Raw genomic sequence first — 10227 nt, 5'->3', positions numbered from 1 at the left:
ATACACGTAAACCCCCTTGCCTCCAAACAGAGCTGTTGAGTCAGGTGGGTGAGGGTGGGAGATGTGGCGTGAGGCCCATGCTTCCGGGGGAGTGAGTCTGGGATGGGGGTGTCAGTGCTAGGGGCGCTGCGGACAGAAGGCTCTGTGGGCCTCTCCAGCGCACCTGCCCTGGGCCCAGCCTGGGCCCCTGCCGCCTCCTTCCCAGAGAGGCCTCCGAGCCCAAGGGGTGACAGCAGTGGTGGCCACAGGGACCACGACACTGGGGAGAAAGCCCATGAGGACAGGAGCAAAGAGAGAGGATGGAACGGAGGGAACAAGAAAAAGGTGGGAGGACAAGTCAAGGAGGAAGGGAAGGAGAGGAGGGAGGGGAAACGTCGGTGCCAGGAGGGAGGCACGGCTGACGGTCCTCAGCCCGAGACCCATCCCGCTGCCCCCGTGGGTGAGGGCACCGGGCACTCAGCCAGGCCCTGTCCCGAGGCCCACAGCCCAGGCTGCCTGCTGTCTGTCTACACCAGGCGGTCCACCCGAGGGCAGGTGCCCAAAGCCGTGAGCCAACTCCCGGGCCACCAGCTATGCCTGGGAGGCCCCTCGAAGGGGAGGGGGCCCGGACCTCACACCCCACAGCCGGGAGCGAGGCAGCGCGCACGTGCATGTGTGTTGGGCGCGTGCTGCCGGGGCTGGAGGGGTGACCAGAGCCGAAGCTGCCCCAAGATGGGAAGGAGACCACGGCCACTCTGCTTGCCCGGGCCGGGCGCACGTATGCAGCTCAGGTAGAGTTCCAGGTGTGTGTCTGCCGGCAGCAGTCACCCCGGCCGCACCCGCTGGCGCCCCCTCTCTCCTCGCCAAGTCTGCACCCCTGCTCAGGGTCCCAGCTGGCCGGGGCCTGGCGGCGGCTGGCTGGAGCCAGGGTGGGGAGCGCGGGCGGGGCCCGGGCAGGCGGCCTGGAAGCCCAGCCACCTGCTCCCTGAGTCAGCCATTGAGCAACAGTGCAGAAGTCCTCTGGAGTCTCTGTCTGGAGCTTCTCCTGCTTCTCCTCAGGGCATCACTGCTGGGCAGGGGGGCTCCTCAGCCAGTGGGAGACAAGCTGAGCCCGCAGCCAGGCCCCTGGAGGAGGGACCGCTGACGGCCAGGCCCCAGGAGCACCTCTCTGCCCATGGACAGCTTTACAGACCTACAGAAACAGCACAGCCTATCAGAGCACCTTGGGCCTGTTAAAAACCTCGCCCTGAAAACAATAGGTACCTGCACTTTGGAGTTTCAGTTCTCCAAGGAAGTCTAGAGAGTGGAGGGGAGGATTTTTTTTTTTTTTAAAGTTTATATGGGGCCTTTGCGAAGATGCCAAGGAGAGAGCCTGGCCACACGTTCTGGGAACCGAGACCAGGGTACTGGGCGTGAGTTAGCTCTGCCCGGTTCACCCTCCCAAACCCTCATCCCTCCTGGAGATGGAGCGGGACAGACGGCAGGCAGCTCCCCCGCCGCCCGCTGCAGAGCCCTGGGCAGCCTGTGGGCCTCCCCAGCAGCCAGGGGCAGGGCCCTGTCAGAGCAAGGAAGCAAGGCCGTCCTAGCACGTCTGCTTGGACGAGGGAGGGGGTGATGTGGGAGGGAAGCCATCCATTACTCACACTTACTAATTAATTATTAACCATTAAGAAGTCGCCTTGGGAAGCTCTGACAACTCAGCCCTGCTTCTCATGCTGTTGCCTGTTGCAGAGCGAGCAGGAATTGCCGGGACCGAGGGGTGGCCCGGCAGAACGGCCCCCTCGGCCCCTTCCTCCCTCTGGCCAGGGTCGGGGGCAGGCCTGCTCCAAGTAGGGCAGAGAGCACGGACCGGAGGTTGGAAGCCCCAGATTCCAGCCTGGATCCTGCCATCACCTATGTGATCTTAGGGGAGCTCACCTCACCTCACCTGGCTGGGCCTCCCGTCCTCACAGGCACGGTGACAATTGGACGGTACCCGGGGCCCTGGCCAGTCCCCATACTGAATCTGGAGAGCGCCAGGTTGAGCAGGAAGGACCCACACGTGTGCGGCCCACTCATCTGCCTCCCCGGGGGCGGCCCTCCGGCTTCGGGGACCCTGTCCCAGGGCCCGCAGGCTCCCGTGGGTGTTGAAGGCATGCCTTTCAGATACAGGCAGTTCTGGGAATATCCCCGCCTCTCCACATGGGAACCCTCCCTGCCCTCCAGACCCGCAGCCCCAGGTGGCAAGCCCCATCCGGCCACCCCGAACAGAGAAAAAGAACGGAGAACAAGCAAACGAACGCAAACCCCCAGGAAAAGTCAGAGGAGGACAACAGGGGAGGAAGGGGAGCGCCGTGCACTTGCCCTCGGGCTGAGCCACTGGGACCCTCTCCCGTCACAAATGTGGCCCCAAAGGGAGGCCCTGGGACTCTCTCGTCCCAGCCTTCCCCGCTCCCGTGGAAACTGAGGCCTGGGAACTACAGTGCCGGGTCCCCATCCGAGCCCACCAGCACCCCCATCACCCCTGTGCCCTGTGGCTGACGGCCACTGCTGGGCCCCCCACCCCTAGGCCGGCTTGCCCTCGCCCCAAAGACCCGCTCCAGCTGCCCCACCCTCACCTGCTTCCAGCTCAGTCCAGGAGTCCGGGAAATGCCCCCTGGTCCCAAGTCAGGGGACCGAGGGGCCTGGCATGTCTCCTCAGGGTGTCCCAGGCCGCCCCGTGCTCTCTGGCCCACTTCCGCTCCCCACGCCGATGGCCGGTGGCTGTCCCTCCCCTGGTCCCGCCTGTGTCCCTCCCAGGCTGCCCGGCCAGGGGAGCCAGGTTACTTGTTCCAACCTGAGTCAGAGGGAGGAGCGGTGAGCAAGCCCTTCCCAGAGCAAAGCCTGCCCCACAGGCAGCCCGGGCCTCTGCACTTCCGGGGGCCGCACAGGCGGGAGAAAGGGGCTCCCCACGGAGGAACCCCAGAAGAAGGCAGCAGGGATCAGGCCTTCGCGGCCTCAAGGGCCCCCCTGCCCTGTGCTGAGCCGCCCGCCCCCCCAGATTCCGGCTCCGCGCAGCGCCCAGAGCAGGCGAAGACCCCGGCGCGTGGGGACCACCGGCGAGAAACCTACATGCTGACAAGGAGGGTCCCTGCTCCCCAGACCCTGAAGCGGGGCCAAGGCCAGATGAGATTAGAAACTCCGGGCCGGGCCGTGACCCCGGAACTCCACGCGGGGCGGCTCTGGGGTCCCACAGCAGGCCAGGCTGTTCTGATCACAGACATTTCCCTCCAGAATCATCATGGCCGCCACCTCCCTGTTTATCTTTACAACCATCCCTCCACAGGGCCCATGGCGCATTGACCTGGACCCCAGTCCTCTCCCTAGTCCACAGGAGGGCCACTGGGACCCCGGGGTCTAAGCTCAGTCCCCAACCACCGGGGGCCAGAGACCAAAATGGAACTTGTTCCCTACAAGAAATGAGCCTCTGGGTCTCCCCGCCACTGACCTTCAAGGAAAACCAACAGTTTGGAATTCACTCTATTTCATTGGTGGAAGCAAGGGCCAAAGACACTGTGACCCATCACAGGAGGCAAGAAGACAGACAGCGCTGCACACGAAGGAGACCCCTCAAGGCTTAACGCCACCTGCTTTTCTCACCACGCCCCTCACCTTGGGATCCCAGCACTCACGAGTCTCCAATAGCTCCACTCCCCCAACACCAAGACGACCTCCCCAGCCCCAAGACCACCTTCCCAGCCCCAAGACCACCTCTCGAGCCCGTAGACAACCTCCCCATCCCCTAGACCAATCCCAGCTCCAAGACCACCTCCCGAACCCCTAGACCACCTCCCCATCCCCAAGACCAAATACCTAGCGCCAAAGACTACCTTCCCAGCCCCTAGACCACCTCCCCAGCCCCTAGACCACCTCTCCAGTCCCTATAGCACCACTCCAGCCCCAAAGACCACCACCCCAGCCACAAGACCACCTCTCCAGGCCCTAGACCACCTCCCCAGCCACAAGAGCATCTCCCCAGGCCCTAGACCATGTCCCTAGCCCCGCGACCACCTCCCCAGCCCTATATACTACCTCCCCAGCCCCTAGACCACCTCTCCAGCCCCAAAGACCACCTCCCCAGCCCCTAGACTCTCTCCCTAGCCCCTAAACCACCTCCCCAGACCCAAAGACCACCTCCCCAGACCCAACGACCACCTCCCCAGCCCCAAAGACCACAACCCCAGCCCCAAAGGTCACCTCCCCAGCCCCAACAACTACCTCCCCACCCCCTAGACCACCTCCCAAGCCCCAAGACCACATACTCAGCCCTTAGTCCACCTCCCCTGCCCCAAAGACCACCTCCCCAGCCCCAACGACCACCTCCCCAGCCCCAAAGACCACCTCCTCAGTCCCTAGTCGACCTCCCCATCGCCAAAGACCACCTCCCCAGCTTCAAGACCACCTCCTCAGTGCCTAGACCACCTCCCCAGCCCCAAAGACCACCTCCCCAGCCCCAAGACCACCTCCCCAGCCCCAAAGACCACTTCCCCAGCCCCAAAGACCTCATCCACAGCCCCTAGACCACCTCCCCAGCCACTGGGCCACCTCACCAGCCCCTAGCCCACCTTCCCAGCCCCAAAGACCACGTCCCCAACCCCTACACCACCTCCCCAGCCACAAAGACCTCCTCCCCAGCCCAAAAAACCACCTCCCCAGCCCCTAGAACACCTCCCAAGCTCCTAGAACACCTCCCCAGCCCTTAGACCCACCCCTAAAGACCACCTCCCCTGCCCCTACACCACCTACCCAGCACCAAAGACCACCTCCACAGCCCCAAAGACCACCCCTCAGCCCCAGGACCACTTCCCCAGCCCCAAAGACCAACTCCCCAGCCCCAAAGAAAACGTCCACAGCCCCAAGACCACAGCCCCAAGCGGAAGACAACCTTCCCAGCCCCAAAGACCAACTCCCCAGCCCCTAGACCACCTCCCGAGCCCCTAGACCACCTCCCCAGCGGCAAAGACCACCTCCCCAGCCCCTAGTCCACCTCCCCAGCCCCTAGACCACATCCCGAGCCTCAAAAACCACCTAGCCAGCCCCAAGACCCCGCCCCCAGCCCCTAGACCACCACCCCAGCCCCTAGACCACCACCCCAGCCCCAAAGACCACCTCCCCAGCCCCTAGCCCACCTCCCCAGCCCCTAGACCACCTCCCTGCCCCTAGCCCACCTCCCCAGCCCCTAGCCCACCTCCCCTGCCCCTAGCCCACCTCCCCAGCCCCTAGCCCACCTCCCCAGCCCCTAGACCACCTCCCCTGCCCTTAGACCACCTCCCCAGCCCCTAGACCACCTCCCCTGCCCCTAGCCCACCTCCACAGCCCCTAGCCCACCTCCACAGCCCCTAGACCACCTCTCCAACCAAAAGACCACCTCCCCAGCCAGAATACCACCTCACCAGTCCCAAAGATCACCTCCCCAGCCCCAGGACCACTGCCCCAGCCCCTAGACCATTTCCCCAGCCACAAGACTACCTCCCAGCCCGCAGACCACCTCCCCAGCCCCTAGACAAATCCCCAGCTCGAAGACAACCTCCCGAGCCCCTACACCAACTCCCCACACCTAGACCACCTCCCCATCCCCAAGACCACCTCCCGAGCCCCAAAGACCACCTCCCCAGACTCTAGGCCACCTCCCCAGCCCCTAGACCACCACCCCCAAAGTCCACCTAGCCAGCCCAAGACCATGTCCCCAGCCAGAAGACCACACCCCAGCTCCAAAGACCAACTCCCCAGCCCCTAGACCACATCCCGAGCCCCAAGACCACCTCTCCAGCCCCAAAGAACATGTCCCAGCCCCAAAGAACACCTCCCCAGCCCCAAGACCACCTCCCCAGCCCCAGAGACCACCTCCACAGCCCCAAAGACCACCTCCCCAGCCCCTAGACCCACTCCCAGCCCCAAGACCACCTCCTCAGCCCCTTGACCACCTCCCCAGCCCACAGACCACCTCCACAGCCCCAAGACCACCACTCCAGCCTCAAGACCACTTCCCCAGCCCCTAGACCACCTCCCCAGCCCCTAGTTCACCTCCCCTGCCCCTAGACAACCTCCCCAGCTGCAAAGATCACCTTCCCAACACCAAAGACCACCTCCCCATCCAAAAGACCACCTCCCCAGCCCCAAAGACCAACCCCCAGTCCCAAAGACCAACCCCCGAGCCCCGAGACCATCTCCCCAGCCCCAAGACCACCTCCCCAGCCCCGAGACCATCTCCCCAGCCCCATGACCACCTCCCCAGCCCCAAGACCATCTCCCCAGCCCCATGACCACCTCCCCAGCCCCAAAACCACCTCCCCAGCCCCAGAGACCACCTCCACAGCCCCAGAGACCACCTCCACAGCCCCAAAGACCACCTCCCCAGCCCTAAAGACCATCTCCCCAGCCCCAAAAACCAAACCCCCAGCGCCACTACCACCTCCCCAGCCCCAAAGACCAACTCCCCAGTCACAAAGACCAACCCCCCAACCCCAAGACCACCTCCCCAGCCCCAAAAAACAACTCCCCAGCCCCAAATACCACCTCCGCAGCCCCAAAGACCACCTAGCCAGCCCCAAGACCACGTCCCCAGCTGGAAAACCACCACCCCAGCCCCAAAGACCTAATCCCCAGCCCCTAGACCACATCCCGAGCTTCAAGACCACCTCTCCAGCCCCAAAGAACACCTCCCCAGCCCCTGTCCCAGCCCCCAGGGCAGGGATGACAGAGGAAGTCACCCCCCAACCACCTTCTGTGGAGCTGTGTCACCAACACAGGCAGTCTCCCCACTCCCCCTGCACACACACCCATCTCCCCTCACATTCCTGTGCACACCCTCTGTCCAAACAATGTGAGCCCTGAGCCCTCCAGGCTGGCCACCGCCTTCTTTACCTAGGCAGAGGGGCCCCAACAGGGGACAGCCCCCCTGTGCTGGGGGGCCTCCTCTGGGTCTCCCAAAGAGCCCGCAGCCCTTCCCTTCCCCCCCCACAGGTTTGTCACAGTCTTCGCACAACAAACAGAGGAGTTGACTCTGAAGCTGCCTCCACCCAGCCTCCACCTTGCCCATCCCCCAGCTCCGGGGGGGAGGGAGTGATGGAAGTTTCTAGAATCAACTCATAGCATATTTTTTAATGCATACACTAAGATGCAGAGAATCACTAAGATAATGGATTATATTAAATACAGTTCTAAAAACAGTACAACATAGTAATCTATATATGTTTCTTTATTAACATTGAACAGGATCTAGTAGTGGGCAGCTCCGTAGCAATGCCGATGGTAACGATGTTTCATGACCGACGGTAAACCAGGTTTCAAGACAGCGATCACAACTGCACCGTGATATGAAACCCTCTGTGGTGTCTATTAATGGCAAATCACAGGCACTACCAATGGTTACAAGGCAATGCTAAATTTCAGTAAAGGTTAGTGAAAAATAAACCCTTCCCATCCGAGTACACGGCCCTCTGAACGCTATCCACAGATGCTTGGGTGCCCACAGACCCAGCTAAGAATCCCGCCCTCAGGTAACCACCCCCATCTCTGAGCTCAGGGAGAGAAGGACAGAGGACCGACCAGTCTCCGCGTTGATCCTCTGGAATCCTCCAAGGCCCCTCGCTCCCTCAAATTCACACGCAGCATTTCCCAGCCCAGCAGGATCTGAGGCTTGGAGTGGGACCAGCCAACCAACTCTCCCAAGACGCCCAAGGCCATGGATCTCCCTGGCTGCCATGCCCTTCAATTCAAAGTATCCAGAGTGGGCATTCCAGAGGCCTGCTGAGAACGTGGGGTTCAGCGCCCTGCTCCCAGCCAGTGCCCCAAACCCCAACCCCACAGCATCATTGGTGAGGAAGTGGGGTTTCCCCACACACTTGGAATCTGATCTTTGAAAGAAGGGAAAAAATTGCATCTCTTTAGGGTTTTCATCTCCTAAGGAAAAGTCCTGAATCAGAAAACTCTTGCACCTCCTGCATCCATCCACTCTCCATTATTTTTTTTAAGTTCCTCCTTTAAGTTTCCTGTGATACATGAGATCGGAAGTCAGAGCAAGGGCCCGACCTGACGCCCCAACCAGCACCCAGCAAAGAAGAGTCTCAGGCGCTCCTACAATTTCACTTAAACAATTAAGGAGCCAATGGTCGGCTGCTCGAGCCAAAACAGTGAAAAGAGAAAGGAGGGAAATATCCCGGGACCCTCCAGGCGAGGGGGGCGGGAGATGGTTCCTCAAACTGTTTTCTTTCCCCTCTCCTCCCTTCCCAGTGGGAAAGGTGCTCGCCTCCAGCGAGCGATGGTGGAGCGGGCTGGGACAGGGGACTCCACGACGGCCTGGAATGCGCCCTGGAATCAGACCTCTAGGCTCTCCTCAAAAAGCCCCTTTGTCCGGTCCACCCTGCTCCCCTCCCCCACCGCGCCCTCCGCGTCCGGGCGGCCCGAGACTCGGCTCCTTTTGTCTGCCTTCCCGGAACCTGCCAGGGGATCCACAGGCGTGGGGAAGGTCGGAGGAGAAAGGTCGAGGAGACGGAAACATGCATTTTCGGTAGGAACTCGGAATTCCCACCCCCCGGCAAATTCCCCCCATTCCCCGCAGGGCCCCCTCCTCTAAGGCGGAAGACTGTGGGTTAGGGGCTCGATCCCCCCGGCTCCCGCGTCGCGCCCCGGCGCTCCCCCTTACCTGTCCCATGGAGATCCCTCGCCGCCCGCCTGCCCCCGCGCCCCCCGCGCGCGCCTCGCAGCCTCGGGACCTGCTCGTCCAGGCCAGCTCTCCTCCCCCCGCGACTCCTCCCGGCCTCCCCTCCCCGGAGGTATTTCATTTAACTTCGGCATTTGCAGCATCCCAAATGTTAAAGATCCCAAGACATCTGTCCCCTGGGGCGTACCAAGGCCCAGAGGAAAGAGGGGAAAGACGCAGGAAGGGACCCGGGAGTCCGATCCGGGAGCCGGGGCGGGGCCGCGCGTCGGGGCGGGGAGGTGCCCGCGGGGGTGGGCGTCCCGCGGGGACCCGGGCGCGGGGCGAGGCCGGCCCCCTCTTCCCGCTTCCGGACGCGCGCGCGGCGGGACCCCCCCGCGCAGCCAGTTCCCGCGGCCCGGCGGGGGAGGCTCCTCCCGGACCCGGGCCGCCTTCCCTCCGCGCGCTCCGGCCGGCCCGGCGGCTTCCGCGCCTGGAGACCCGGGCTGAGCCGAGGGGGTGCCGCGCCCACCCCCAAGGGCGCTCCCCGCCCCCCGGCCCCCCATTGCCGCGGCCCCGCCGACCCCCGGCCCCCCTGCGGCCCCGGCCGGGCCCCCTCCCGCCGCTGGCGGCCCCGCCGGGAGAGGGAGGTGCGCGCTCCGAGGGGTCGCCTCCTGCAGCGTACCGCGAGCCGGCGCCCCGCCCGTCATTCATTCACTCACCCACTGATTCAGGGAACACGCTGAGCACCTACTAGTGCCCGTCCCGGCGGATCAAAGTTAAAGGGCTTCGGGGATCCCCAAGCTAGCCGAGCAATCCCTTGGCAAGAGGGTCAGAGAAAGAAGGCCGGCAGCACCTAGGCGGGGGGGCGGCGGGGCTGACCGAGCGGAGGACGGCACAGCCTGCCCGAGGAGGCCATGCCAGGGAAACTGGGGGTCGGGGCGCGAGGAGGAGCCCACGGCAGCAGCGATGGGATGCGCAGAAGCAAAATGGCAACGGAGCTCAGGAGGGTCTAGGCGCTGAGGGCACTTGGGGTGTGGGGCCAGGAGGGGCAAGGGACTAGAAGACTGGAGCCGCAGGCAGTGGGCCGGCAGGAAGCAAGGCCGCCCCGTGCGGTTGTCCAGGTTGTGCACCAAACTAAGAGGGAACGCTCACCCAGGCTCCACCCACCAAGCCGTGGGCCTTGGCCAGAGCCGCATCTCCCCAGAGGCGGTGGCTTTTTCCAATTTGTACTGAGGCGCTAGGTGAGCTAAGTTGGCTGAAGAGTCATGTGGGCTGACTAAGGATTTCAGATTTTTATCTTGAAATTGAGGAAGAGCTCCCAGGAAACAGAACCAATAGGGGATCTCCCGTGTGTGTGTGTGTGTGTGTGTGTGTGTGTGTGTGTGTGTGTGTGTGTACACACAAAGAGAGAGGAATTGGTCCACATTCCTATTCCAAAGGCTGACAGGTCCACAACCTGCAGGGTGGGGCTGGCAGTCTGGAGACTGGGGGGAGTTGCAGTCCGAGCCCAGAGGCCGTCTGCTTGCCAAACTCCCTCTTTATTAAAGTCCGTCTTTTTGCTATTCAGGCCTTCACCTGAGTGGATGCGG

The 10227-nt window shown here is 63.2% G+C and overlaps 1 long non-coding RNA gene across 20 annotated transcripts; it reads right to left on the bottom strand.

Annotated features, from left to right (window-relative positions):
* Positions 1-3675: 3675 nt before the first annotated feature.
* Positions 3676-6487, bottom strand: LOC125963803 (uncharacterized). Of its 20 annotated transcripts, XR_007476318.1 has the most exons (11): positions 6225-6487; positions 5982-6184; positions 5801-5820; positions 5306-5345; positions 5206-5245; positions 4965-4984; positions 4523-4542; positions 4380-4460; positions 4153-4338; positions 4030-4070; positions 3701-3867 (listed from the first exon to the last, which is right to left on the bottom strand). It is a non-coding gene; the product is annotated as an uncharacterized LOC125963803 (long non-coding RNA). The 20 variants fall into 20 exon arrangements; XR_007476278.1 differs by lacking the exons at positions 4523-4542; positions 4965-4984; positions 5206-5245; positions 5306-5345; positions 5801-5820 and adding exons at positions 5104-5126; positions 5740-5759 and having other exon boundaries at positions 4380-4499; XR_007476299.1 differs by lacking the exons at positions 4523-4542; positions 5206-5245; positions 5306-5345; positions 5801-5820 and adding an exon at positions 5740-5759 and having other exon boundaries at positions 4380-4499; positions 4962-4984.
* Between the last annotated feature and the right edge of the window lie 3740 nt (positions 6488-10227).

The sequence above is a fragment of the Orcinus orca genome, chromosome 1 (genome assembly GCF_937001465.1).
Source record: "Orcinus orca chromosome 1, mOrcOrc1.1, whole genome shotgun sequence".
NCBI lineage: Eukaryota > Metazoa > Chordata > Mammalia > Artiodactyla > Delphinidae > Orcinus > Orcinus orca.
The sequence above is the reverse complement of the archived record's forward strand: the minus strand, read 5'-3'. Positions and strand labels throughout refer to the sequence as shown.